The sequence below is a fragment of the Saccoglossus kowalevskii genome, chromosome 11 (assembly GCF_978046115.1).
Source record: "Saccoglossus kowalevskii chromosome 11, keSacKowa6.1, whole genome shotgun sequence".
Lineage (NCBI taxonomy): Eukaryota > Metazoa > Hemichordata > Enteropneusta > Harrimaniidae > Saccoglossus > Saccoglossus kowalevskii.
The window spans coordinates 38,066,079-38,086,394 of NC_140651.1; the positions used below are offsets into that span (position 1 = coordinate 38,066,079).

The 20,316-nt window shown below is 44.0% G+C and overlaps 79 pseudogenes; all 79 read left to right on the forward strand.

The window, feature by feature from the left end:
- The first annotated feature begins 78 nt into the window (after nt 1-78).
- LOC146737592 (5S ribosomal RNA) lies at nt 79-198 on the forward strand (annotated as a pseudogene).
- Nucleotides 199-294: 96 nt separating this feature from the next.
- LOC146737593 (5S ribosomal RNA) lies at nt 295-414 on the forward strand (annotated as a pseudogene).
- Nucleotides 415-510: 96 nt separating this feature from the next.
- LOC146737594 (5S ribosomal RNA) lies at nt 511-630 on the forward strand (annotated as a pseudogene).
- A 96-nt stretch (nt 631-726) lies between these two features.
- On the forward strand, nt 727-846 carry LOC146737595 (5S ribosomal RNA; annotated as a pseudogene).
- A 312-nt stretch (nt 847-1,158) lies between these two features.
- On the forward strand, nt 1,159-1,278 carry LOC146737596 (5S ribosomal RNA; annotated as a pseudogene).
- Nucleotides 1,279-1,374: 96 nt separating this feature from the next.
- Nucleotides 1,375-1,494, forward strand: LOC146737597 (5S ribosomal RNA; annotated as a pseudogene).
- A 96-nt stretch (nt 1,495-1,590) lies between these two features.
- LOC146737598 (5S ribosomal RNA) lies at nt 1,591-1,710 on the forward strand (annotated as a pseudogene).
- Nucleotides 1,711-1,806: 96 nt separating this feature from the next.
- Nucleotides 1,807-1,926, forward strand: LOC146737599 (5S ribosomal RNA; annotated as a pseudogene).
- A 96-nt stretch (nt 1,927-2,022) lies between these two features.
- On the forward strand, nt 2,023-2,142 carry LOC146737600 (5S ribosomal RNA; annotated as a pseudogene).
- A 96-nt stretch (nt 2,143-2,238) lies between these two features.
- On the forward strand, nt 2,239-2,358 carry LOC146737601 (5S ribosomal RNA; annotated as a pseudogene).
- A 95-nt stretch (nt 2,359-2,453) lies between these two features.
- On the forward strand, nt 2,454-2,573 carry LOC146737602 (5S ribosomal RNA; annotated as a pseudogene).
- A 528-nt stretch (nt 2,574-3,101) lies between these two features.
- On the forward strand, nt 3,102-3,221 carry LOC146737603 (5S ribosomal RNA; annotated as a pseudogene).
- Nucleotides 3,222-3,533: 312 nt separating this feature from the next.
- Nucleotides 3,534-3,653, forward strand: LOC146737604 (5S ribosomal RNA; annotated as a pseudogene).
- Nucleotides 3,654-3,748: 95 nt separating this feature from the next.
- Nucleotides 3,749-3,868, forward strand: LOC146737605 (5S ribosomal RNA; annotated as a pseudogene).
- A 96-nt stretch (nt 3,869-3,964) lies between these two features.
- Nucleotides 3,965-4,084, forward strand: LOC146737606 (5S ribosomal RNA; annotated as a pseudogene).
- A 310-nt stretch (nt 4,085-4,394) lies between these two features.
- Nucleotides 4,395-4,514, forward strand: LOC146737607 (5S ribosomal RNA; annotated as a pseudogene).
- Nucleotides 4,515-4,610: 96 nt separating this feature from the next.
- Nucleotides 4,611-4,730, forward strand: LOC146737608 (5S ribosomal RNA; annotated as a pseudogene).
- A 96-nt stretch (nt 4,731-4,826) lies between these two features.
- LOC146737609 (5S ribosomal RNA) lies at nt 4,827-4,946 on the forward strand (annotated as a pseudogene).
- Nucleotides 4,947-5,040: 94 nt separating this feature from the next.
- Nucleotides 5,041-5,160, forward strand: LOC146737610 (5S ribosomal RNA; annotated as a pseudogene).
- Nucleotides 5,161-5,256: 96 nt separating this feature from the next.
- LOC146737611 (5S ribosomal RNA) lies at nt 5,257-5,376 on the forward strand (annotated as a pseudogene).
- Nucleotides 5,377-5,472: 96 nt separating this feature from the next.
- Nucleotides 5,473-5,592, forward strand: LOC146737612 (5S ribosomal RNA; annotated as a pseudogene).
- Nucleotides 5,593-5,688: 96 nt separating this feature from the next.
- On the forward strand, nt 5,689-5,808 carry LOC146737613 (5S ribosomal RNA; annotated as a pseudogene).
- Nucleotides 5,809-5,904: 96 nt separating this feature from the next.
- On the forward strand, nt 5,905-6,024 carry LOC146737614 (5S ribosomal RNA; annotated as a pseudogene).
- A 96-nt stretch (nt 6,025-6,120) lies between these two features.
- On the forward strand, nt 6,121-6,240 carry LOC146737615 (5S ribosomal RNA; annotated as a pseudogene).
- A 96-nt stretch (nt 6,241-6,336) lies between these two features.
- On the forward strand, nt 6,337-6,456 carry LOC146737616 (5S ribosomal RNA; annotated as a pseudogene).
- A 96-nt stretch (nt 6,457-6,552) lies between these two features.
- LOC146737617 (5S ribosomal RNA) lies at nt 6,553-6,672 on the forward strand (annotated as a pseudogene).
- Nucleotides 6,673-6,767: 95 nt separating this feature from the next.
- LOC146737618 (5S ribosomal RNA) lies at nt 6,768-6,887 on the forward strand (annotated as a pseudogene).
- A 528-nt stretch (nt 6,888-7,415) lies between these two features.
- Nucleotides 7,416-7,535, forward strand: LOC146737619 (5S ribosomal RNA; annotated as a pseudogene).
- A 96-nt stretch (nt 7,536-7,631) lies between these two features.
- LOC146737620 (5S ribosomal RNA) lies at nt 7,632-7,751 on the forward strand (annotated as a pseudogene).
- A 96-nt stretch (nt 7,752-7,847) lies between these two features.
- On the forward strand, nt 7,848-7,967 carry LOC146737621 (5S ribosomal RNA; annotated as a pseudogene).
- A 96-nt stretch (nt 7,968-8,063) lies between these two features.
- LOC146737622 (5S ribosomal RNA) lies at nt 8,064-8,183 on the forward strand (annotated as a pseudogene).
- Nucleotides 8,184-8,279: 96 nt separating this feature from the next.
- LOC146737623 (5S ribosomal RNA) lies at nt 8,280-8,399 on the forward strand (annotated as a pseudogene).
- Nucleotides 8,400-8,711: 312 nt separating this feature from the next.
- On the forward strand, nt 8,712-8,831 carry LOC146737624 (5S ribosomal RNA; annotated as a pseudogene).
- A 95-nt stretch (nt 8,832-8,926) lies between these two features.
- LOC146737625 (5S ribosomal RNA) lies at nt 8,927-9,046 on the forward strand (annotated as a pseudogene).
- Nucleotides 9,047-9,142: 96 nt separating this feature from the next.
- Nucleotides 9,143-9,262, forward strand: LOC146737626 (5S ribosomal RNA; annotated as a pseudogene).
- Nucleotides 9,263-9,572: 310 nt separating this feature from the next.
- Nucleotides 9,573-9,692, forward strand: LOC146737627 (5S ribosomal RNA; annotated as a pseudogene).
- A 96-nt stretch (nt 9,693-9,788) lies between these two features.
- LOC146737628 (5S ribosomal RNA) lies at nt 9,789-9,908 on the forward strand (annotated as a pseudogene).
- A 96-nt stretch (nt 9,909-10,004) lies between these two features.
- On the forward strand, nt 10,005-10,124 carry LOC146737629 (5S ribosomal RNA; annotated as a pseudogene).
- Nucleotides 10,125-10,218: 94 nt separating this feature from the next.
- On the forward strand, nt 10,219-10,338 carry LOC146737630 (5S ribosomal RNA; annotated as a pseudogene).
- A 96-nt stretch (nt 10,339-10,434) lies between these two features.
- On the forward strand, nt 10,435-10,554 carry LOC146737631 (5S ribosomal RNA; annotated as a pseudogene).
- Nucleotides 10,555-10,650: 96 nt separating this feature from the next.
- Nucleotides 10,651-10,770, forward strand: LOC146737632 (5S ribosomal RNA; annotated as a pseudogene).
- Nucleotides 10,771-10,866: 96 nt separating this feature from the next.
- LOC146737633 (5S ribosomal RNA) lies at nt 10,867-10,986 on the forward strand (annotated as a pseudogene).
- A 312-nt stretch (nt 10,987-11,298) lies between these two features.
- Nucleotides 11,299-11,418, forward strand: LOC146737634 (5S ribosomal RNA; annotated as a pseudogene).
- A 95-nt stretch (nt 11,419-11,513) lies between these two features.
- Nucleotides 11,514-11,633, forward strand: LOC146737635 (5S ribosomal RNA; annotated as a pseudogene).
- A 96-nt stretch (nt 11,634-11,729) lies between these two features.
- On the forward strand, nt 11,730-11,849 carry LOC146737636 (5S ribosomal RNA; annotated as a pseudogene).
- A 95-nt stretch (nt 11,850-11,944) lies between these two features.
- On the forward strand, nt 11,945-12,064 carry LOC146737637 (5S ribosomal RNA; annotated as a pseudogene).
- A 96-nt stretch (nt 12,065-12,160) lies between these two features.
- On the forward strand, nt 12,161-12,280 carry LOC146737638 (5S ribosomal RNA; annotated as a pseudogene).
- Nucleotides 12,281-12,806: 526 nt separating this feature from the next.
- On the forward strand, nt 12,807-12,926 carry LOC146737639 (5S ribosomal RNA; annotated as a pseudogene).
- Nucleotides 12,927-13,022: 96 nt separating this feature from the next.
- Nucleotides 13,023-13,142, forward strand: LOC146737640 (5S ribosomal RNA; annotated as a pseudogene).
- A 96-nt stretch (nt 13,143-13,238) lies between these two features.
- Nucleotides 13,239-13,358, forward strand: LOC146737641 (5S ribosomal RNA; annotated as a pseudogene).
- Nucleotides 13,359-13,454: 96 nt separating this feature from the next.
- On the forward strand, nt 13,455-13,574 carry LOC146737642 (5S ribosomal RNA; annotated as a pseudogene).
- Nucleotides 13,575-13,670: 96 nt separating this feature from the next.
- Nucleotides 13,671-13,790, forward strand: LOC146737643 (5S ribosomal RNA; annotated as a pseudogene).
- A 96-nt stretch (nt 13,791-13,886) lies between these two features.
- LOC146737644 (5S ribosomal RNA) lies at nt 13,887-14,006 on the forward strand (annotated as a pseudogene).
- A 96-nt stretch (nt 14,007-14,102) lies between these two features.
- Nucleotides 14,103-14,222, forward strand: LOC146737645 (5S ribosomal RNA; annotated as a pseudogene).
- Nucleotides 14,223-14,318: 96 nt separating this feature from the next.
- Nucleotides 14,319-14,438, forward strand: LOC146737646 (5S ribosomal RNA; annotated as a pseudogene).
- A 96-nt stretch (nt 14,439-14,534) lies between these two features.
- Nucleotides 14,535-14,654, forward strand: LOC146737647 (5S ribosomal RNA; annotated as a pseudogene).
- Nucleotides 14,655-14,750: 96 nt separating this feature from the next.
- On the forward strand, nt 14,751-14,870 carry LOC146737648 (5S ribosomal RNA; annotated as a pseudogene).
- A 96-nt stretch (nt 14,871-14,966) lies between these two features.
- LOC146737649 (5S ribosomal RNA) lies at nt 14,967-15,086 on the forward strand (annotated as a pseudogene).
- A 94-nt stretch (nt 15,087-15,180) lies between these two features.
- LOC146737650 (5S ribosomal RNA) lies at nt 15,181-15,300 on the forward strand (annotated as a pseudogene).
- A 97-nt stretch (nt 15,301-15,397) lies between these two features.
- LOC146737651 (5S ribosomal RNA) lies at nt 15,398-15,517 on the forward strand (annotated as a pseudogene).
- A 96-nt stretch (nt 15,518-15,613) lies between these two features.
- Nucleotides 15,614-15,733, forward strand: LOC146737652 (5S ribosomal RNA; annotated as a pseudogene).
- A 96-nt stretch (nt 15,734-15,829) lies between these two features.
- LOC146737653 (5S ribosomal RNA) lies at nt 15,830-15,949 on the forward strand (annotated as a pseudogene).
- A 96-nt stretch (nt 15,950-16,045) lies between these two features.
- On the forward strand, nt 16,046-16,165 carry LOC146737654 (5S ribosomal RNA; annotated as a pseudogene).
- A 96-nt stretch (nt 16,166-16,261) lies between these two features.
- Nucleotides 16,262-16,381, forward strand: LOC146737655 (5S ribosomal RNA; annotated as a pseudogene).
- A 96-nt stretch (nt 16,382-16,477) lies between these two features.
- On the forward strand, nt 16,478-16,597 carry LOC146737656 (5S ribosomal RNA; annotated as a pseudogene).
- A 96-nt stretch (nt 16,598-16,693) lies between these two features.
- On the forward strand, nt 16,694-16,813 carry LOC146737657 (5S ribosomal RNA; annotated as a pseudogene).
- A 95-nt stretch (nt 16,814-16,908) lies between these two features.
- Nucleotides 16,909-17,028, forward strand: LOC146737658 (5S ribosomal RNA; annotated as a pseudogene).
- Nucleotides 17,029-17,124: 96 nt separating this feature from the next.
- Nucleotides 17,125-17,244, forward strand: LOC146737659 (5S ribosomal RNA; annotated as a pseudogene).
- A 526-nt stretch (nt 17,245-17,770) lies between these two features.
- On the forward strand, nt 17,771-17,890 carry LOC146737660 (5S ribosomal RNA; annotated as a pseudogene).
- A 312-nt stretch (nt 17,891-18,202) lies between these two features.
- On the forward strand, nt 18,203-18,322 carry LOC146737661 (5S ribosomal RNA; annotated as a pseudogene).
- A 93-nt stretch (nt 18,323-18,415) lies between these two features.
- On the forward strand, nt 18,416-18,535 carry LOC146737662 (5S ribosomal RNA; annotated as a pseudogene).
- A 97-nt stretch (nt 18,536-18,632) lies between these two features.
- Nucleotides 18,633-18,754, forward strand: LOC146737663 (5S ribosomal RNA; annotated as a pseudogene).
- A 96-nt stretch (nt 18,755-18,850) lies between these two features.
- On the forward strand, nt 18,851-18,970 carry LOC146737664 (5S ribosomal RNA; annotated as a pseudogene).
- Nucleotides 18,971-19,066: 96 nt separating this feature from the next.
- LOC146737665 (5S ribosomal RNA) lies at nt 19,067-19,186 on the forward strand (annotated as a pseudogene).
- Nucleotides 19,187-19,282: 96 nt separating this feature from the next.
- Nucleotides 19,283-19,402, forward strand: LOC146737666 (5S ribosomal RNA; annotated as a pseudogene).
- Nucleotides 19,403-19,498: 96 nt separating this feature from the next.
- On the forward strand, nt 19,499-19,618 carry LOC146737667 (5S ribosomal RNA; annotated as a pseudogene).
- Nucleotides 19,619-19,714: 96 nt separating this feature from the next.
- LOC146737668 (5S ribosomal RNA) lies at nt 19,715-19,834 on the forward strand (annotated as a pseudogene).
- A 96-nt stretch (nt 19,835-19,930) lies between these two features.
- Nucleotides 19,931-20,050, forward strand: LOC146737669 (5S ribosomal RNA; annotated as a pseudogene).
- A 96-nt stretch (nt 20,051-20,146) lies between these two features.
- On the forward strand, nt 20,147-20,266 carry LOC146737670 (5S ribosomal RNA; annotated as a pseudogene).
- Nucleotides 20,267-20,316: the final 50 nt, after the last annotated feature.

Genomic DNA, 20,316 nt, shown 5'->3' on the forward strand with positions numbered 1-20,316 from the left:
CCACCGTACATACCATATTTCCCGGGATTTGTTGCCCAGCCGAAGTAAAAAATTACATCCAATTCCGACGAATATTCAGCCTACTGCCAAACCATTGCAGAATACACCAGTTCTCGTCCGATCACTGAAGTTAAGCTGCATCGGGCGTGGTTAGTACTTGCGTGGGAGATCGGCTGGGAATACCATCTGCAGTAGGCTGATGAACATTTTTATTCCACTGTACATACTAACTTTTTTCCATGATTTTTTGCCTAGCCGAAGTATTAAATTACATCCAATTCCGACGAATATTCAGCCTACTGCCAAACCATTGCAGAATACACCAGTTCTCGTCCGATCGCTGAAGTTAAGCTGCATCGGGCGTGGTTAGTACTTGCGTGGGAGACCGGCTGGGAATACCACCTGCAGTAGGCTAATGAACATTTTTATTCCACCGTACATACTAACCTTTTTCCATGATTTTTTGCATAGCCGAAGCATTTAATGACATCTAATTGCTAAGAATATTCAGCCTACTGCCAAACCAATGCAGAATACACCAGTTCTCGTCCGATCACTGAAGTTAATCTGCATCGGGCATGCTTAGTAATTGCATGGGAGACCGGCTGGGAATACCACGTGCAGTAGGCTTATCAACATTTTTATTCCACCGTACATACCAACTTTTCCCCGGGATTTGTTGCCTAGCCGAAGTATTAAATTACATCCAATTTCGACGAATATTCAGCCTACTGCCAAACCATTGCAGAATACACCAGTTCTCGTCCGATCACTGAAGCAAAGCCGCATCGGGCGTGGTTAGTACTTGCACGGGAGACCGGCTGGGAATACCTCGTGCAGTAGGCTCATCAACATTTTTATTCCACATTACATGCTAACTTTTTCCAATGATTTTTTGCCTAGACAAAGCATTAAATGACATACAATTAGGACGAATATTCAGCCTACTGCCAAACCATTGCAGAATACACCAGTTCTCGTCCAATCACTGAATTTAAGCTGCATCGAGCGTGGTTAGTAATTGCATGGGAGACCAGCTGGGAATACCACGTGCATTAGGCTCATCAACATTTTTATTCCGCCGTACATACTAGCTTTTTCCCGGGATTTTTTGCCTAGCCGAAGTATTAAGTTACATCCAATTCCGACAAATATTCAGCCTACTGCCAAACCATTGCAGAATACACCCGTTCTCGTCCTATCACTGAAGTTAAGCTGCATCGGGCGTGGTTAGTACTTGGATGTGAGACCGGCTGGGAATACCACGTGCAGTACGCTCATCAACATTTTTATTCCACCGTACATACCAACTTTTCCCCGGGATTTGTTGTCTAGCTGAAGTATTAAATTACATCCAATTCCGAAGAATATTCCGTCTACTGCCAAACCATTGCAAATTACACCAGTTCTCGTCCGATCGCTGAAGTTAAGCTGCATTGGGCGTGGTTAGTACTTGCATGGGAGACCTGCTGGGAATACCACGTGCAGTAGGCTTATCAATATTTTTATTCCACCGTACATGCTATCTTTTTCCCGTGAATTTTTGCCTAGCTGAAGCATTAATTGAAATCCAATTCCGACAAATAATCAGCCTACTGCCAAACCATTGCAGAATACACCAGTTCTCGTCCGATCACTGAAGCTAAGCCGCATCGGGCGTGGTTAGTACTTGCACGGGAGACCGGCTGGGAATACCTCGTGCAGTAGGCTCATCAACATTTTTATTCCACATTACATGCTAACTTTTTCCCATGATTTTTTGCCTAGACGAAGCATTAAATGACATACAATTAGGATGAATATTCAGCCTACTGCCAAACCATTGCAGAATACACCAGTTCTCGTCCGATCACTGAAGTTAAGCTGCATCGGGCGTGGTTAGTACTTGCATGGGAGACCGGCAGGGAATACCACGTGCAGTAGGCTGATGAAAATTTTTATTCCATCGTACATACTAACATTTTTCCATGATTTTTTGCCTAGCCGAAGCATTAAATGACATCCAATTTCGACGAATATTCAGCCTACTGCCAAACCAAAGCAGAGTACACCAGTTCACGTCCGATTACTGAAGTTAATCTGCATCGGGCATGGTTAGTACTTGCATGGGAGACCGGCTGGGAATACCACGTGCGGTAGGCTTATCAACAATTTTATTTCACCGTACATACCAACTTTTTCCCGGGATTTGTTACCTAGCCGTAGTATTAAATTACATACAATTCGGACGAATATTCAGCCTACTGCCAAACCATTGCAGAATACACCAGTTCTCGTCTGATCACTGAAATTAAGATGCATCTGGCGTGGTTAGTACTTGCATGGGAGACCGGCTGGGAATACCACGTGCATTAGGCTCATCAACATTTTTATACCACTGTACGTACTAACTTTTCCCGGGATTTTTTGCCTAGCCGAAGTATTAAATTACATCCTATTCCGACAAACATTCAGCCTACTGCCAAACCATTGCAGAATACACCCGTTCTCGTCCAATCACTGAAGTGAAGCTGCATCGGGCGTGGTTAGTACTTGGATGTGAGACCGGCTGGGAATACCACGTGCAGTACGCTCATCAACATTTTTATTCCACATTACTTACTAACTTTTTCCCGAGATTTTTTGCTTAGCCGAAGCATTAAATGACATCCAATTCCGATGAATATTCAGCCTACTGCCAAACCATTGCAGAATACACAAGTTCTCGTCCCATCACTGAAGTTAAGCTGCATCCGGCGTGGTTAGTACTTGCATGGGAGACCGGCTGGGAATACTATGTGCATTAGGCTCATCAACATTTTTATTCCACCGTACATACTAACATTTTCCCGGGATTGTTTGCATAGCCGAAGCATTAAACGACATACAATTCGGACGAACATTCAGCCTACTGCCAAGCCATTGCAAAATACACCAGTTCTCGTCCGATCACTGAAGTTAAGCTGCATCGAGCGTGGTTACTACTTGCATGGGAGACCTGCTGGGAATACCACGAGCATTAGGCTCATCAACATTTTTATTCCACCGTACATACTAAATTTTTCCCGGGATTTTTTGCCTAGCCGAAGTATTAAGTTACATCCAATTCCGACGAATATTCAGCCTACTGCCAAACCATTGCAGAATACACCCGTTCTCGTCCGATCACTGAAGTTAAGCTGCATCGGGCGTGGTTAGTACTTGGATGTGAGACCGGCTGGGAATACCACGTGCAGTACGCTCATCAACATTTTTATTCCACCGTACATACCAACTTTTTCCCGGGATTTGTTGCCTAGCCGAAGTATTAAATTACATCCAATTCGGACGAATATTCAGTCTACTGCCAAACCATTGCAAATTACACCAGTTCTCGTCCGATCACTGAAGCTAAGCCACATCGGGCGTGGTTAGTACTTGCACGGGAGACCGGCAGGGAATACCTCGTGCAGGAGGCTCATCAACATTTTTATTCTACATTACATGCTAACTTTTTCCCATGATTTTTTGCCTAGACGAAGCATTAAATGACATACAATTAGGATGAATATTCAGCCTACTGCCAAACCATTGCAGAATACACCAGTTCTCGTCCGATCACTGAAGTAAAGCTGCATCTGGCGTGGTTAGTACTTGTATGGGAGACCGGCTGGGAATACCACGTGCATTAGGCTCATCAACATTTTTATACAACCGTACGTACTAACTTTTCCTGGGATTTTTTGACTAGCCGAAGTATTAAATTACATCCAATTCCGACGAATATTCAGCCTACTGCCAAACCATTGCAGAATACACCCGTTCTCGTCCAATCACTGAAGTTAAGCTGCATCGGGCGTGGTTAGTACTTGGATGTGAGACCGGCTGGGAATACCACGTGCAGTACGCTCATCAACATTTTTATTCCACATTACTTACTAACTTTTTCCCGAGATTTTTTGCTTAGCCGAAGCATTAAATGACATCCAATTCCGATGAATATTCAGCCTACTGCCAAACCATTTCAGAATACACCATTTCTCGTCCGATCAATGAAGTTAAGCTGCATCGGGCGTGGCTAGTACTAGCATGAGAGACCTGCTGGGAATACCACGTGCAGTAGGCTTATCAACATTTTTATTCCACCATACATACTAAATTTTCCCATGATTTTTTGCCTAGCACAAGCATTTAATGACATCCAATTCCGACGATTATTCAGCCTACTGCCAAACCATTGCAGAATACACAAGTTCTCGTCCGATCACTGAAGTTAAGCTGCATCCGGCGTGGTTAGTACTTGCATGGAGACCGGCTGGGAAAACTACGTGCATTAGGCTCATCAACATTTTTATTCCACCGTACATACCAACTTTTTCCCGTGATTTTTTGCCTAGCCGAAGCATTAATTGAAATCCAATTCCGACAAATATTCAGCCTACTGCCAAACCATTGCAGAATACACCAGTTCTCGTCTGATCACTGAAGCTAAGCCGCATCGGGCGTGGTTAGTACTTGCACGAGAGACCGGCGGGGAATACCTCGTGCAGTAGGCTCATCAACATGTTTATTCCACATTACATGCTAACTTTTTCCAATGATTTTTTGCCTTGACGAAGGATTAAATGACATACAATTCGGTAGAATATTCAGCCTACTGCCTAACCATTGCAGAATACACCAGTTCTCGTCCGATCGCTGAAGTTAAGCTGCATCGGGCGTGGTTAGTACTTGCATGGGAGACCGGCTGGGAATATCACGTGCAGTAGGATGATGAACATTTTTAGTCCACATTACATACTAACTTTTTCCCATGATTTTTTGCCTAGACGAAGCATTAAATGACATCCAATTGCGACGAATATTCAGCCTACTGCCAAACCAATGCAGAATACACCAGTTCTCGTCTGATCATTGAAGTTAATCTGCTTAGGGCATGGTTAGTACTTGCATGGGAGACCGGCTGGGAATACCACGTGCAGTAGGCTTATCAACATTTTTATTCCACCGTACATACCATATTTCCCGGGATTTGTTGCCCAGCCGAAGTAAAAAATTACATCCAATTCCGACGAATATTCAGCCTACTGCCAAACCATTGCAGAATACACCAGTTCTCTTCCGATCACTGAAGTTAAGCTGCATCGGGCGTGGTTAGTACTTGCGTGGGAGATCGGCTGGGAATACCATCTGCAGTAGGCTGATGAACATTTTTATTCCACTGTACATACTAACTTTTTTCCATGATTTTTTGCCTAGCCGAAGTATTAAATTACATCCAATTCCGACGAATATTCAGCCTACTGCCAAACCATTGCAGAATACACCAGTTCTCGTCCGATCGCTGAAGTTAAGCTGCATCGGGCGTGGTTAGTACTTGCGTGGGAGACCGGCTGGGAATACCACCTGCAGTAGGCTAATGAACATTTTTATTCCACCGTACATACTAACCTTTTTCCATGATTTTTTGCATAGCCGAAGCATTTAATGACATCTAATTGCTAAGAATATTCAGCCTACTGCCAAACCAATGCAGAATACACCAGTTCTCGTCCGATCACTGAAGTTAATCTGCATCGGGCATGCTTAGTAATTGCATGGGAGACCGGCTGGGAATACCACGTGCAGTAGGCTTATCAACATTTTTATTCCACCGTACATACCAACTTTTCCCCGGGATTTGTTGCCTAGCCGAAGTATTAAATTACATCCAATTTCGACGAATATTCAGCCTACTGCCAAACCATTGCAGAATACACCAGTTCTCGTCCGATCACTGAAGCAAAGCCGCATCGGGCGTGGTTAGTACTTGCACGGGAGACCGGCTGGGAATACCTCGTGCAGTAGGCTCATCAACATGTTTATTCCACATTACATGCTAACTTTTTCCAATGATTTTTTGCCTAGACAAAGCATTAAATGACATACAATTAGGACGAATATTCAGCCTACTGCCAAACCATTGCAGAATACACCAGTTCTCGTCCAATCACTGAATTTAAGCTGCATCGAGCGTGGTTAGTAATTGCATGGGAGACCGGCTGGGAATACCTCGTGCAGTAGGCTCATCAACATTTTTATTCCACATTACATGCTAACTTTTTCCCATGATTTTTTGCCTAGACGAAGCATTAAATGACATACAATTAGGATGAATATTCAGCCTACTGCCAAACCATTGCAGAATACACCAGTTCTCGTCCGATCACTGAAGTTAAGCTGCATCGGGCGTGGTTAGTACTTGCATGGGAGACCGGCAGGGAATACCACGTGCAGTAGGCTGATGAAAATTTTTATTCCATCGTACATACTAACATTTTTCCATGATTTTTTGCCTAGCCGAAGCATTAAATGACATCCAATTTCGACGAATATTCAGCCTACTGCCAAACCAAAGCAGAGTACACCAGTTCACGTCCGATTACTGAAGTTAATCTGCATCGGGCATGGTTAGTACTTGCATGGGAGACCGGCTGGGAATACCACGTGCGGTAGGCTTATCAACAATTTTATTTCACCGTACATACCAACTTTTTCCCGGGATTTGTTACCTAGCCGTAGTATTAAATTACATACAATTCGGACGAATATTCAGCCTACTGCCAAACCATTGCAGAATACACCAGTTCTCGTCTGATCACTGAAATTAAGATGCATCTGGCGTGGTTAGTACTTGCATGGGAGACCGGCTGGGAATACCACGTGCATTAGGCTCATCAACATTTTTATACCACTGTACGTACTAACTTTTCCCGGGATTTTTTGCCTAGCCGAAGTATTAAATTACATCCTATTCCGACAAACATTCAGCCTACTGCCAAACCATTGCAGAATACACCCGTTCTCGTCCAATCACTGAAGTGAAGCTGCATCGGGCGTGGTTAGTACTTGGATGTGAGACCGGCTGGGAATACCACGTGCAGTACGCTCATCAACATTTTTATTCCACATTACTTACTAACTTTTTCCCGAGATTTTTTGCTTAGCCGAAGCATTAAATGACATCCAATTCCGATGAATATTCAGCCTACTGCCAAACCATTGCAGAATACACAAGTTCTCGTCCCATCACTGAAGTTAAGCTGCATCCGGCGTGGTTAGTACTTGCATGGGAGACCGGCTGGGAATACTACGTGCATTAGGCTCATCAACATTTTTATTCCACCGTACATACTAACATTTTCCCGGGATTGTTTGCATAGCCGAAGCATTAAACGACATACAATTCGGACGAACATTCAGCCTACTGCCAAGCCATTGCAAAATACACCAGTTCTCGTCCGATCACTGAAGTTAAGCTGCATCGAGCGTGGTTACTACTTGCATGGGAGACCTGCTGGGAATACCACGAGCATTAGGCTCATCAACATTTTTATTCCACCGTACATACTAAATTTTTCCCGGGATTTTTTGCCTAGCCGAAGTATTAAGTTACATCCAATTCCGACGAATATTCAGCCTACTGCCAAACCATTGCAGAATACACCCGTTCTCGTCCGATCACTGAAGTTAAGCTGCATCGGGCGTGGTTAGTACTTGGATGTGAGACCGGCTGGGAATACCACGTGCAGTACGCTCATCAACATTTTTATTCCACCGTACATACCAACTTTTTCCCGGGATTTGTTCCCTAGCCGAAGTATTAAATTACATCCAATTTCGACTAATATACAGTCTACTGCCAAACCATTGCACATTACACCAGTTCTCGTCCGATCACTGAAGTTAAACTGCATCGGGTGTGGTTAGTACATGCATGGGAGACCTGCTGGGAATACCACGTGCAGTAGGCTTATCAATATTTTTATTCCACCGTACATGCTATCTTTTTCCCGTGATTTTTTGCCTAGCCGAAGTATTAATTGAAATCCAATTCTGACAAATGTTCAGCCTACTGCCAAACCATTGCAGAATACACCAGTTCTCGTCTGATCACTGAAGCTAAGCCGCATCGGGCGTGGTTAGTACTTGCACGGGAGACCGGCTGGGAATACCTCATGCAGTAGGCTCATCAACATTTTTATTCCACATTACATGCTAAGTTTTTCCCATGATTTTTTGCCTAGACGAAGCATTAAATGACATACAATTAGGACGAATATTCAGCCTACTGCCAAGCCATTGCAAAATACACCAGTTCTCGTCCGATCACTGAAGTTAAGCTGCATCGAGCGTGGTTAGTACTTGCATGGGAGACCGGCTGGGAATACCACGTGCATTAGGCTCATCAACATTTTTATTCCACCGTACATACTAACTTTTTCCCGGGATTTTTTGCCTAGCCGAAGTATTAAGTTACATCCAATTCCGACGAATATTCAGCCTACTGCCAAACCATTGCAGAATACACCCGTTCTCGTCCGATCACTGAAGTTAACCTGCATCGGGCGTGGTTAGTACTTGGATGTGAGACCGGCTGGGAATACCACGTGCAGTACGCTCATCAACATTTTTATTCCACCGTACATACCAACTTTTTCCCGGGATTTGTTGCCTAGCCGAAGTATTAAATTACATCCAATTCGGACGAATATTCAGTCTACTGCCAAACCATTGCAAATTACACCAGTTCTCGTCCGATCACTGAAGCTAAGCCACATCGGGCGTGGTTAGTACTTGCACGGGAGACCGGCAGGGAATACCTCGTGCAGGAGGCTCATCAACATTTTTATTCTACATTACATGCTAACTTTTTCCCATGATTTTTTGCCTAGACGAAGCATTAAATGACATACAATTAGGATGAATATTCAGCCTACTGCCAAACCATTGCAGAATACACCAGTTCTCGTCCGATCACTGAAGTAAAGCTGCATCTGGCGTGGTTAGTACTTGTATGGGAGACCGGCTGGGAATACCACGTGCATTAGGCTCATCAACATTTTTATACAACCGTACGTACTAACTTTTCCTGGGATTTTTTGACTAGCCGAAGTATTAAATTACATCCAATTCCGACGAATATTCAGCCTACTGCCAAACCATTGCAGAATACACCCGTTCTCGTCCAATCACTGAAGTTAAGCTGCATCGGGCGTGGTTAGTACTTGGATGTGAGACCGGCTGGGAATACCACGTGCAGTACGCTCATCAACATTTTTATTCCACATTACTTACTAACTTTTTCCCGAGATTTTTTGCTTAGCCGAAGCATTAAATGACATCCAATTCCGATGAATATTCAGCCTACTGCCAAACCATTTCAGAATACACCATTTCTCGTCCGATCAATGAAGTTAAGCTGCATCGGGCGTGGCTAGTACTAGCATGAGAGACCTGCTGGGAATACCACGTGCAGTAGGCTTATCAACATTTTTATTCCACCATACATACTAAATTTTCCCATGATTTTTTGCCTAGCACAAGCATTTAATGACATCCAATTCCGACGATTATTCAGCCTACTGCCAAACCATTGCAGAATACACAAGTTCTCGTCCGATCACTGAAGTTAAGCTGCATCCGGCGTGGTTAGTACTTGCATGGAGACCGGCTGGGAAAACTACGTGCATTAGGCTCATCAACATTTTTATTCCACCGTACATACCAACTTTTTCCCGTGATTTTTTGCCTAGCCGAAGCATTAATTGAAATCCAATTCCGACAAATATTCAGCCTACTGCCAAACCATTGCAGAATACACCAGTTCTCGTCTGATCACTGAAGCTAAGCCGCATCGGGCGTGGTTAGTACTTGCACGAGAGACCGGCGGGGAATACCTCGTGCAGTAGGCTAATCAACATGTTTATTCCACATTACATGCTAACTTTTTCCAATGATTTTTTGCCTTGACGAAGGATTAAATGACATACAATTCGGTAGAATATTCAGCCTACTGCCTAACCATTGCAGAATACACCAGTTCTCGTCCGATCGCTGAAGTTAAGCTGCATCGGGCGTGGTTAGTACTTGCATGGGAGACCGGCTGGGAATATCACGTGCAGTAGGATGATGAACATTTTTAGTCCACATTACATACTAACTTTTTCCCATGATTTTTTGCCTAGACGAAGCATTAAATGACATCCAATTGCGACGAATATTCAGCCTACTGCCAAACCAATGCAGAATACACCAGTTCTCGTCTGATCATTGAAGTTAATCTGCTTAGGGCATGGTTAGTACTTGCATGGGAGACCGGCTGGGAATACCACGTGCAGTAGGCTTATCAACATTTTTATTCCACCGTACATACCATATTTCCCGGGATTTGTTGCCCAGCCGAAGTAAAAAATTACATCCAATTCCGACGAATATTCAGCCTACTGCCAAACCATTGCAGAATACACCAGTTCTCGTCCGATCACTGAAGTTAAGCTGCATCGGGCGTGGTTAGTACTTGCGTGGGAGATCGGCTGGGAATACCATCTGCAGTAGGCTGATGAACATTTTTATTCCACTGTACATACTAACTTTTTTCCATGATTTTTTGCCTAGCCGAAGTATTAAATTACATCCAATTCCGACGAATATTCAGCCTACTGCCAAACCATTGCAGAATACACCAGTTCTCGTCCGATCGCTGAAGTTAAGCTGCATCGGGCGTGGTTAGTACTTGCGTGGGAGACCGGCTGGGAATACCACCTGCAGTAGGCTAATGAACATTTTTATTCCACCGTACATACTAACCTTTTTCCATGATTTTTTGCATAGCCGAAGCATTTAATGACATCTAATTGCTAAGAATATTCAGCCTACTGCCAAACCAATGCAGAATACACCAGTTCTCGTCCGATCACTGAAGTTAATCTGCATCGGGCATGCTTAGTAATTGCATGGGAGACCGGCTGGGAATACCACGTGCAGTAGGCTTATCAACATTTTTATTCCACCGTACATACCAACTTTTCCCCGGGATTTGTTGCCTAGCCGAAGTATTAAATTACATCCAATTTCGACGAATATTCAGCCTACTGCCAAACCATTGCAGAATACACCAGTTCTCGTCCGATCACTGAAGCAAAGCCGCATCGGGCGTGGTTAGTACTTGCACGGGAGACCGGCTGGGAATACCTCGTGCAGTAGGCTCATCAACATGTTTATTCCACATTACATGCTAACTTTTTCCAATGATTTTTTGCCTAGACAAAGCATTAAATGACATACAATTAGGACGAATATTCAGCCTACTGCCAAACCATTGCAGAATACACCAGTTCTCGTCCAATCACTGAATTTAAGCTGCATCGAGCGTGGTTAGTAATTGCATGGGAGACCAGCTGGGAATACCACGTGCATTAGGCTCATCAACATTTTTATTCCGCCGTACATACTAGCTTTTTCCCGGGATTTTTTGCCTAGCCGAAGTATTAAGTTACATCCAATTCCGACGAATATTCAGCCTACTGCCAAACCATTGCAGAATACACCCGTTCTCGTCCTATCACTGAAGTTAAGCTGCATCGGGCGTGGTTAGTACTTGGATGTGAGACCGGCTGGGAATACCACGTGCAGTACGCTCATCAACATTTTTATTCCACCGTCATACCAACTTTTCCCCGGGATTTGTTGTCTAGCTGAAGTATTAAATTACATCCAATTCCGAAGAATATTCCGTCTACTGCCAAACCATTGCAAATTACACCAGTTCTCGTCCGATCGCTGAAGTTAAGCTGCATTGGGCGTGGTTAGTACTTGCATGGGAGACCTGCTGGGAATACCACGTGCAGTAGGCTTATCAATATTTTTATTCCACCGTACATGCTATCTTTTTCCCGTGAATTTTTGCCTAGCTGAAGCATTAATTGAAATCCAATTCCGACAAATAATCAGCCTACTGCCAAACCATTGCAGAATACACCAGTTCTCGTCCGATCACTGAAGTAAAGCTGCATCTGGCGTGGTTAGTACTTGCATGGGAGACCGGCTGGGAATACCACGTGCATTAGGCTCATCAACATTTTTATACAACCGTACGTACTAACTTTTCCTGGGATTGTTTGCCTAGCCGAAGTATTAAATTACATCCAATTCCGACGAATATTCAGCCTACTGCCAAACCATTGCAGAATACACCCGTTCTCGTCCAATCACTGAAGTTAAGCTGCATCGGGCGTGGTTAGTACTTGGATGTGAGACCGGCTGGGAATACCACGTGCAGTACGCTCATCAACATTTTTATTCCACATTACTTACTAACTTTTTCCCGAGATTTTTTGCTTAGCCGAAGCATTAAATGACATCCAATTCCGATGAATATTCAGCCTACTGCCAAACCATTTCAGAATACACCATTTCTCGTCCGATCAATGAAGTTAAGCTGCATCGGGGGTGGGTAGTACTAGCATGAGAGACCTGCTGGGAATACCACGTGCAGTAGGCTTATCAACATTTTTATTCCACCATACATACTAATTTTTCCCATGATTTTTTGCCTAGCAGAAGCATTTAATGGCATCCAATTCCGACGATTATTCAGCCTACAGCCAAACCATTGCAGAATACACAAGTTCTCGTCCGATCACTGAAGTTAAGCTGCATCCGGCGTGGTTAGTACTTGCATGGAGACCGGCTGGGAAAACTACGTGCATTAGGCTCATCAACATTTTTATTCCACCGTACATACTAACATTTTCCCGGGATTGTTTGCATAGCCGAAGCATTAAACGACATACAATTCGGACGAACATTCAGCCTACTGCCACGCCATTGCAAAATACACCAGTTCTCGTCCGATCACTGAAGTTAAGCTGCATCGAGTGTGGTTACTACTTGCATGGGAGACCGGATGGGAATACCACGTGCATTAGACTCATCAACATTTTTATTCCACTGTACATACTAACATTTTCCCGGGATTTTTTGCCTAGCCAAAGTATTAAGTTACATCCAATTCCGACGAATATTCAGCCTACTGCCAAACCATTGCAGAATACACCCGTTCTCGTCCGATCACTGAAGTTAAGCTGCATCGGGCGTGGTTAGTACTTGGATGTGAGACCGGCTGGGAATACCACGTGCAGTACGCTCTTCAACATTTTTATTCCACCGTACATACCAACTTTTTCCCGGGATTTGTTGCCTAGCCGATACATTAATTGAAATCCAATTCTGACAAATATTCAGCCTACTGCCAAACCATTGCAGAATACACCAGTTCTCGTCCGATCACTGAAGCTAAGCCGATGCGGGCGTGGTTAGTACTTGCACGGGAGACCGGCTGGGAATACCTCGTGCAGTAGGCTCATCAACATTTTTATTCCACATTACATGCTAACTTTTTCCCATGATTTTTTGCCTAGACGAAGCATTAAATGACATACAATTAGGACGAATATTCAGCCTACTGCCAAACCATTGCAGAATACACCAGTTCTCGTCCGATCACTGAAGTTAAGCTGCATCGGGTGTGGTTAGTACTTACATGGGAGACCGGCTGGGAATACTACGTGCATTAGGCTCATCAACATTTTTATTCCACCGTACATACTAACATTTTCCCGGGATTGTTTGCATAGCCGAAGCATTAAACGACATACAATTCGGACGAACATTCAGCCTACTGCCAAGCCATTGCAAAATACACCAGTTCTCGTCCGATCACTGAAGTTAAGCTGCATCGAGCGTGGTTACTACTTGCATGGGAGACCAGCTGGGAATACCACGTGCATTAGGCTCATCAACATTTTTATTCCACCGTACATACTAACTTTTTCCCGGGATTTTTTGTCTAGCCGAAGTATTAAGTTACATCCAATTCCGACGAATATTCAGCCTACTGCCAAACCATTGCAGAATACACCCGTTCTCGTCTGATCACTGAAGTTAAGCTGCATCGGGCGTGGTTAGTACTTGGATGTGAGACCGGCTGGGAATACCACGTGCAGTACGCTCATCAACATTTTTATTCCACCGTACATACCAACGTTTTTCCGGGATTTGTTGCCTAGCCGAAGTATTAAATTACATCCAATTCCGAAGAATATTCAGTCTACTGCCAAACCATTGCAAATTACACCAGTTCTCGTCCGATCACTGAAGTTAAGCTGCATCGGGCGTGGTTAGTACTTGCATGGGAGACCTGCTGGGAATACCACGTGCAGTAGGCTTATCAATATTTTTATTCCACCGTACATGCTATCTTTTTCCCGTGAATTTTTGCCTAGCTGAAGCATTAATTGAAATCCAATTCCGACAAATAATCAGCCTACTGCCAAACCATTGCAGAATACACCAGTTCTCGTCCGATCACTGAAGCTAAGCCGCATCGGGCGTGGTTAGTACTTGCACGGGAGACCGGCTGGGAATACCTCGTGCAGTAGGCTCATCAACATTTTTATTCCACATTACATGCTAACTTTTTCCCATGTGTTTTTGCCTAGACGAAGCATTAAATGACATACAATTAGGATGAATATTCAGCCTACTGCCAAACCATTGCAGAATACACCAGTTCTCGTCCGATCACTGAAGTTAAGCTGCATCGGGCGTGGTTAGTAATTGAATGGGAGACCGGCTGGGAATACCACGTGCAGTAGGCTTATCAATATTTTTATTCCACCGTACATACCAACTTTTTCCCGTGATTTTTTGCCTAGCCGAAGCATTAATTGAAATCCAATTCCGACAAATATTCAGCCTACTGCCAAACCATTGCAGAATACACCAGTTCTCGTCCGATCACTGAAGCTAAGCCGCATCGGGCGTGGTTAGTACTTGCATGAGAGACCGGCGGGGAATACCTCGTGCAGTAGGCTCATCAACATTTTTATTCCACATTACATGCTAACTTTTTCCAATGATTTTTTGCCTTGACGAAGGATTAAATGACATACAATTCGGTAGAATATTCAGCCTACTGCCTAACCATTGCAGAATACACCAGTTCTCGTCCGATCACTGAAGTTAAGCTGCATCGGGCGTGGTTAGTACTTGCATGGGAGACCGCCTGGGAATACCACGTGCAGTAGGATGGTGAACATTTTTAGTCCACATTACATACTAACTTTTTCCCATGATTTTTTGCCTAGACGAAGCATTAAATGACATCCAATTGCGACGAATATTCAGCCTACTGCCAAACCAATGCAGAATACACCAGTTCTCGTCTGATCATTGAAGTTAATCTGCATAGGGCATGGTTAGTACTTGCATGGGAGACCGGCTGGGAATACCACGTGCAGTAGGCTTATCAACATTTTTATTCCACCGTACATACCATATTTCCCGGGATTTGTTGCCTAGCCGAAGTATTAAATTACATCCAATTCCGACGAATATTCAGCCTACTGCCAAACCATTGCAGAATACACCAGTTCTCGTCCGATAGCTGAAGTTAAGCTGCATCGGGCGTGGTTAGTACTTGCGTGGGAGACCGGCTGGGAATACCACCTGCAGTAGGCTAATGAACATTTTTATTCCACCGTACATACTAACGTTTTTTCCTTGATTTTTTGCATAGCCGAAGCATTAAATGACATCTAATTGCTAAGAATATTCAGCCTACTGCCAAACCAATGCAGAATACACCAGTTCTCGTCCGATCACTGAAGTTAAGCTGCATCGGGCGTGGTTAGTACTTGGATGTGAGACAGGCTGGGAATACCACGTTCAGTACGCTAATCAACATTTTTATTCCACCGTACATACTAACTTTTTCCCGGGATTTTTTGCCTAGCCGAAGCATTAATTGAAATCCAATTCTGACAAATATTCAGCCTACTGCCAAACCATTGCAGAATACACCAGTTCTCGTCCGATCACTGAAGCTAAGCCGCATCGGGCGTGGTTAGTACTTGCACGGGAGACCGGCTGGGAATACCTCGTGCAGTAGGCTCATCAACATTTTTATTCCACATTACATGCTAACTTTTTCCCATGATTTTTTGCCTAGACGAAGCATTAAATGACATACAATTAGGACGAATATTCAGCCTACTGCCAAACCATTGCAGAATACACCACTTCTCGTCCGATCACTGAAGTTAAGCTGCATCGGGTGTGGTTAGTACTTGCATGGGAGACCGGCTGGGAATACTACGTGCATTAGGCTCATCAACATTTTTATTCCACCGTACATACTAAATTTTTCCCGGGATTGTTTGCATAGCCGAAGCATTAAACGACATACAATTCGGACGAACATTCAGCCTACTGCCAAGCCATTGCAAAATACACCAGTTCTCGTCCGATCACTGAAGTTAAGCTGCAACGAGCGTTGTTAGTACTTGCATGGGAGACCGGCTGGGAATACCACGTGCATTAGGCTCATCATAATTTTTATTCCACCGTTCATACTAACTTTTTCCCGGGATTTTTTGCCTATCCGAAGTATTAAGTTACATCCAATTCCGACGAATATTCAGCCTACTGCCAAACCATTGCAAATTACACCAGTTCTCGTCCGATCACTGAAGTTAAGCTGCATCGGGCGTGGTTAGTACTTCCATGGGAGACCTTCTGGGAATACCACGTGCAGTAGGCTTATCAATATTTTTATTCCACCGTACATGCTATCTTTTTCCCGTGATTTTTTGCCTAGCCGAAGCATTAATTGAAATCCAATTCTGACAAATATTCAGCCTACTGCCAAACCATTGCAGAATACACCAGTTTTCGTCCGATCACTGAAGCTAAGCCGCATCGGGCGTGGTTAGTACTTGCACAGGAGACCGGCTGGGAATACCTCGTGCAGTAGGCTCATCAACATTTTTATTCCACCGTACATACCAACTTTTTCCCGGGATTTGTTGCCTAGCCGAAGTATTAAATTACATACAATTAGGATGAATATTCAGCCTACTGCCAAACCATTGCAGAATACACCAGTTCTCGTCCGATCACTGAAGTAAAGCTGCATCTGGCGTGGTTAGTACTTGCATGGGAGACCGGCTGGGAATACCACGTGCATTAGGCTCATCAACATTTTTATACAACCGTACGTACTAACTTTTCCTGGGATTGTTTGCCTAGCCGAAGTATTAAATTACATCTAATTCCGACGAATATTCAGCCTACTGCCAAACCATTGCAGAATACACCCGTTCTCGTCCAATCACTGAAGTTAAGCTGCATCGGGCGTGGTTAGTACTTGGATGTGAGACCGGCTGGGAATACCACGTGCAGTACGCTCATCAACATTTTTATTCCACATTACTTACTAACTTTTTCCCGAGATTTTTTGCTTAGCCGAAGCATTAAATGACATCCAATTCCGATGAATATTCAGCCTACTGCCAAACCATTTCAGAATACACCATTTCTCGTCCGATCAATGAAGTTAAGCTGCATCGGGCGTGGGTAGTACTAGCATGAGAGACCTGCTGGGAATACCACGTGCAGTAGGCTTATCAACATTTTTATTCCACCATACATACTAATTTTTCCCATGATTTTTTGCCTAGCAGAAGCATTTAATGACATCCAATTCCGACGATTATTCAGCCTACAGCCAAACCATTGCAGAATACACAAGTTCTCGTCCGATCACTGAAGTTAAGCTGCATCCGGCGTGGTTAGTACTTGCATGGAGACCGGCTGGGAAAACTACGTGCATTAGGCTCATCAACATTTTTATTCCACCGTACATACTAACATTTTCCCGGGATTGTTTGCATAGCCGAAGCATTAAACGACATACAATTCGGACGAACATTCAGCCTACTGCCAAGCCATTGCAAAATACACCAGTTCTCGTCCGATCACTGAAGTTAAGCTGCATCGAGTGTGGTTACTACTTGCATGGGAGACCGGATGGGAATACCACGTGCATTAGGCTCATCAACATTTTTATTCCACTGTACATACTAACATTTTCCCGGGATTTTTTGCCTAGCCAAAGTATTAAGTTACATCCAATTCCGACGAATATTCAGCCTACTGCCAAACCATTGCAGAATACACCCGTTCTCGTCCGATCACTGAAGTTAAGCTGCATCGGGCGTGGTTAGTACTTGGATGTGAGACCGGCTGGGAATACCACGTGCAGTACGCTCTTCAACATTTTTATTCCACATTACATGCTAACTTTTTCCAATGATTTTTTGCCTAGACAAAGCATTAAATGACATACAATTAGGACGAATATTCAGCCTACTGCCAAACCATTGCAGAATACACCAGTTCTCGTCCAATCACTGAATTTAAGCTGCATCGAGCGTGGTTAGTAATTGCATGGGAGACCAGCTGGGAATACCACGTGCATTAGGCTCATCAACATTTTTATTCCGCCGTACATACTAGCTTTTTCCCGGGATTTTTTGCCTAGCCGAAGTATTAAGTTACATCCAATTCCGACGAATATTCAGCCTACTGCCAAACCATTGCAGAATACACCCGTTCTCGTCCGATCACTGAAGTTAAGCTGCATCGGGCGTGGTTAGTACTTGGATGTGAGACCGGCTGGGAATACCACGTGCAGTACGCTCTTCAACATTTTTATTCCACCGTACCCAACTTTTTCCCGGGATTTGTTGCCTAGCCGATACATTAATTGAAATCCAATTCTGACAAATATTCAGCCTACTGCCAAACCATTGCAGAATACACCAGTTCTCGTCCGATCACTGAAGCTAAGCCGATGCGGGCGTGGTTAGTACTTGCACGGGAGACCGGCTGGGAATACCTCGTGCAGTAGGCTCATCAACATTTTTATTCCACATTACATGCTAACTTTTTCCCATGATTTTTTGCCTAGACGAAGCATTAAATGACATACAAATTAGGACGAATATTCAGCCTACTGCCAAACCATTGCAGAATACACCAGTTCCCGTCCGATCACTGAAAGGTTAAGCTGCATCGGGTGTGGTTAGTACTTGCATGGGAGACCAGCTGGGAATACTACGTGCATTAGGCTCATCAACATTTTTATTCCACCGTACATACTAACTTTTTCCCGGGATTTTTTGTCTAGCCGAAGTATTAAGTTACATCCAATTCCGACGAATATTCAGCCTACTGCCAAACCATTGCAGAATACACCCGTTCTCGTCTGATCACTGAAGTTAAGCTGCATCGGGCGTGGTTAGTACTTGGATGTGAGACCGGCTGGGAATACCACGTGCAGTACGCTCATCAACATTTTTATTCCACCGTACATACCAACGTTTTTCCGGGATTTGTTGCCTAGCCGAAGTATTAAATTACATCCAATTCCAAAGAATATTCAGTCTACTGCCAAACCATTGCAAAATACACCAGTTCTCGTCCGATCACTGAAGTTAAGCTGCATCGAGCGTGGTTACTACTTGCATGGGAGACCAGCTGGGAATACCACGTGCATTAGGCTCATCAACATTTTTATTCCACCGTACATACTAACTTTTTCCCGGGATTTTTTGTCTAGCCGAAGTATTAAGTTACATCCAATTCCGACGAATATTCAGCCTACTGCCAAACCATTGCAGAATACACCCGTTCTCGTCTGATCACTGAAGTTAAGCTGCATCGGGCGTGGTTAGTACTTGGATGTGAGACCGGCTGGGAATACCACGTGCAGTACGCTCATCAACATTTTTATTCCACCGTACATACCAACGTTTTTCCGGGATTTGTTGCCTAGCCGAAGTATTAAATTACATCCAATTCCGAAGAATATTCAGTCTACTGCCAAACCATTGCAAATTACACCAGTTCTCGTCCGATCACTGAAGTTAAGCTGCATCGGGCGTGGTTAGTACTTGCATGGGAGACCTGCTGGGAATACCACGTGCAGTAGGCTTATCAATATTTTTATTCCACCGTACATGCTATCTTTTTCCCATGAATTTTTGCCTAGCTGAAGCATTAATTGAAATCCAATTCCGACAAATAATCAGCCTACTGCCAAACCATTGCAGAATACACCAGTTCTCGTCCGATCACTGAAGCTAAGCCGCATCGGGCGTGGTTAGTACTTGCACGGGAGACCGGCTGGGAATACCTCGTGCAGTAGGCTCATCAACATTTTTATTCCACATTACATGCTAACTTTTTCCCATGATTTTTTGCCTAGACGAAGCATTAAATGACATACAATTAGGATGAATATTCAGCCTACTGCCAAACCATTGCAGAATACACCAGTTCTCGTCCGATCACTGAAGTTAAGCTGCATCGGGCGTGGTTAGTAATTGAATGGGAGACCGGCTGGGAATACCACGTGCAGTAGGCTTATCAATATTTTTATTCCACCGTACATACCAACTTTTTCCCGTGATTTTTTGCCTAGCCGAAGCATTAATTGAAATCCAATTCCGACAAATATTCAGCCTACTGCCAAACCATTGCAGAATACACCAGTTCTCGTCCGATCACTGAAGCTAAGCCGCATCGGGCGTGGTTAGTACTTGCATGAGAGACCGGCGGGGAATACCTCGTGCAGTAGGCTCATCAACATTTTTATTCCACCGTACATACCAACTTTTTCCCGGGATTTGT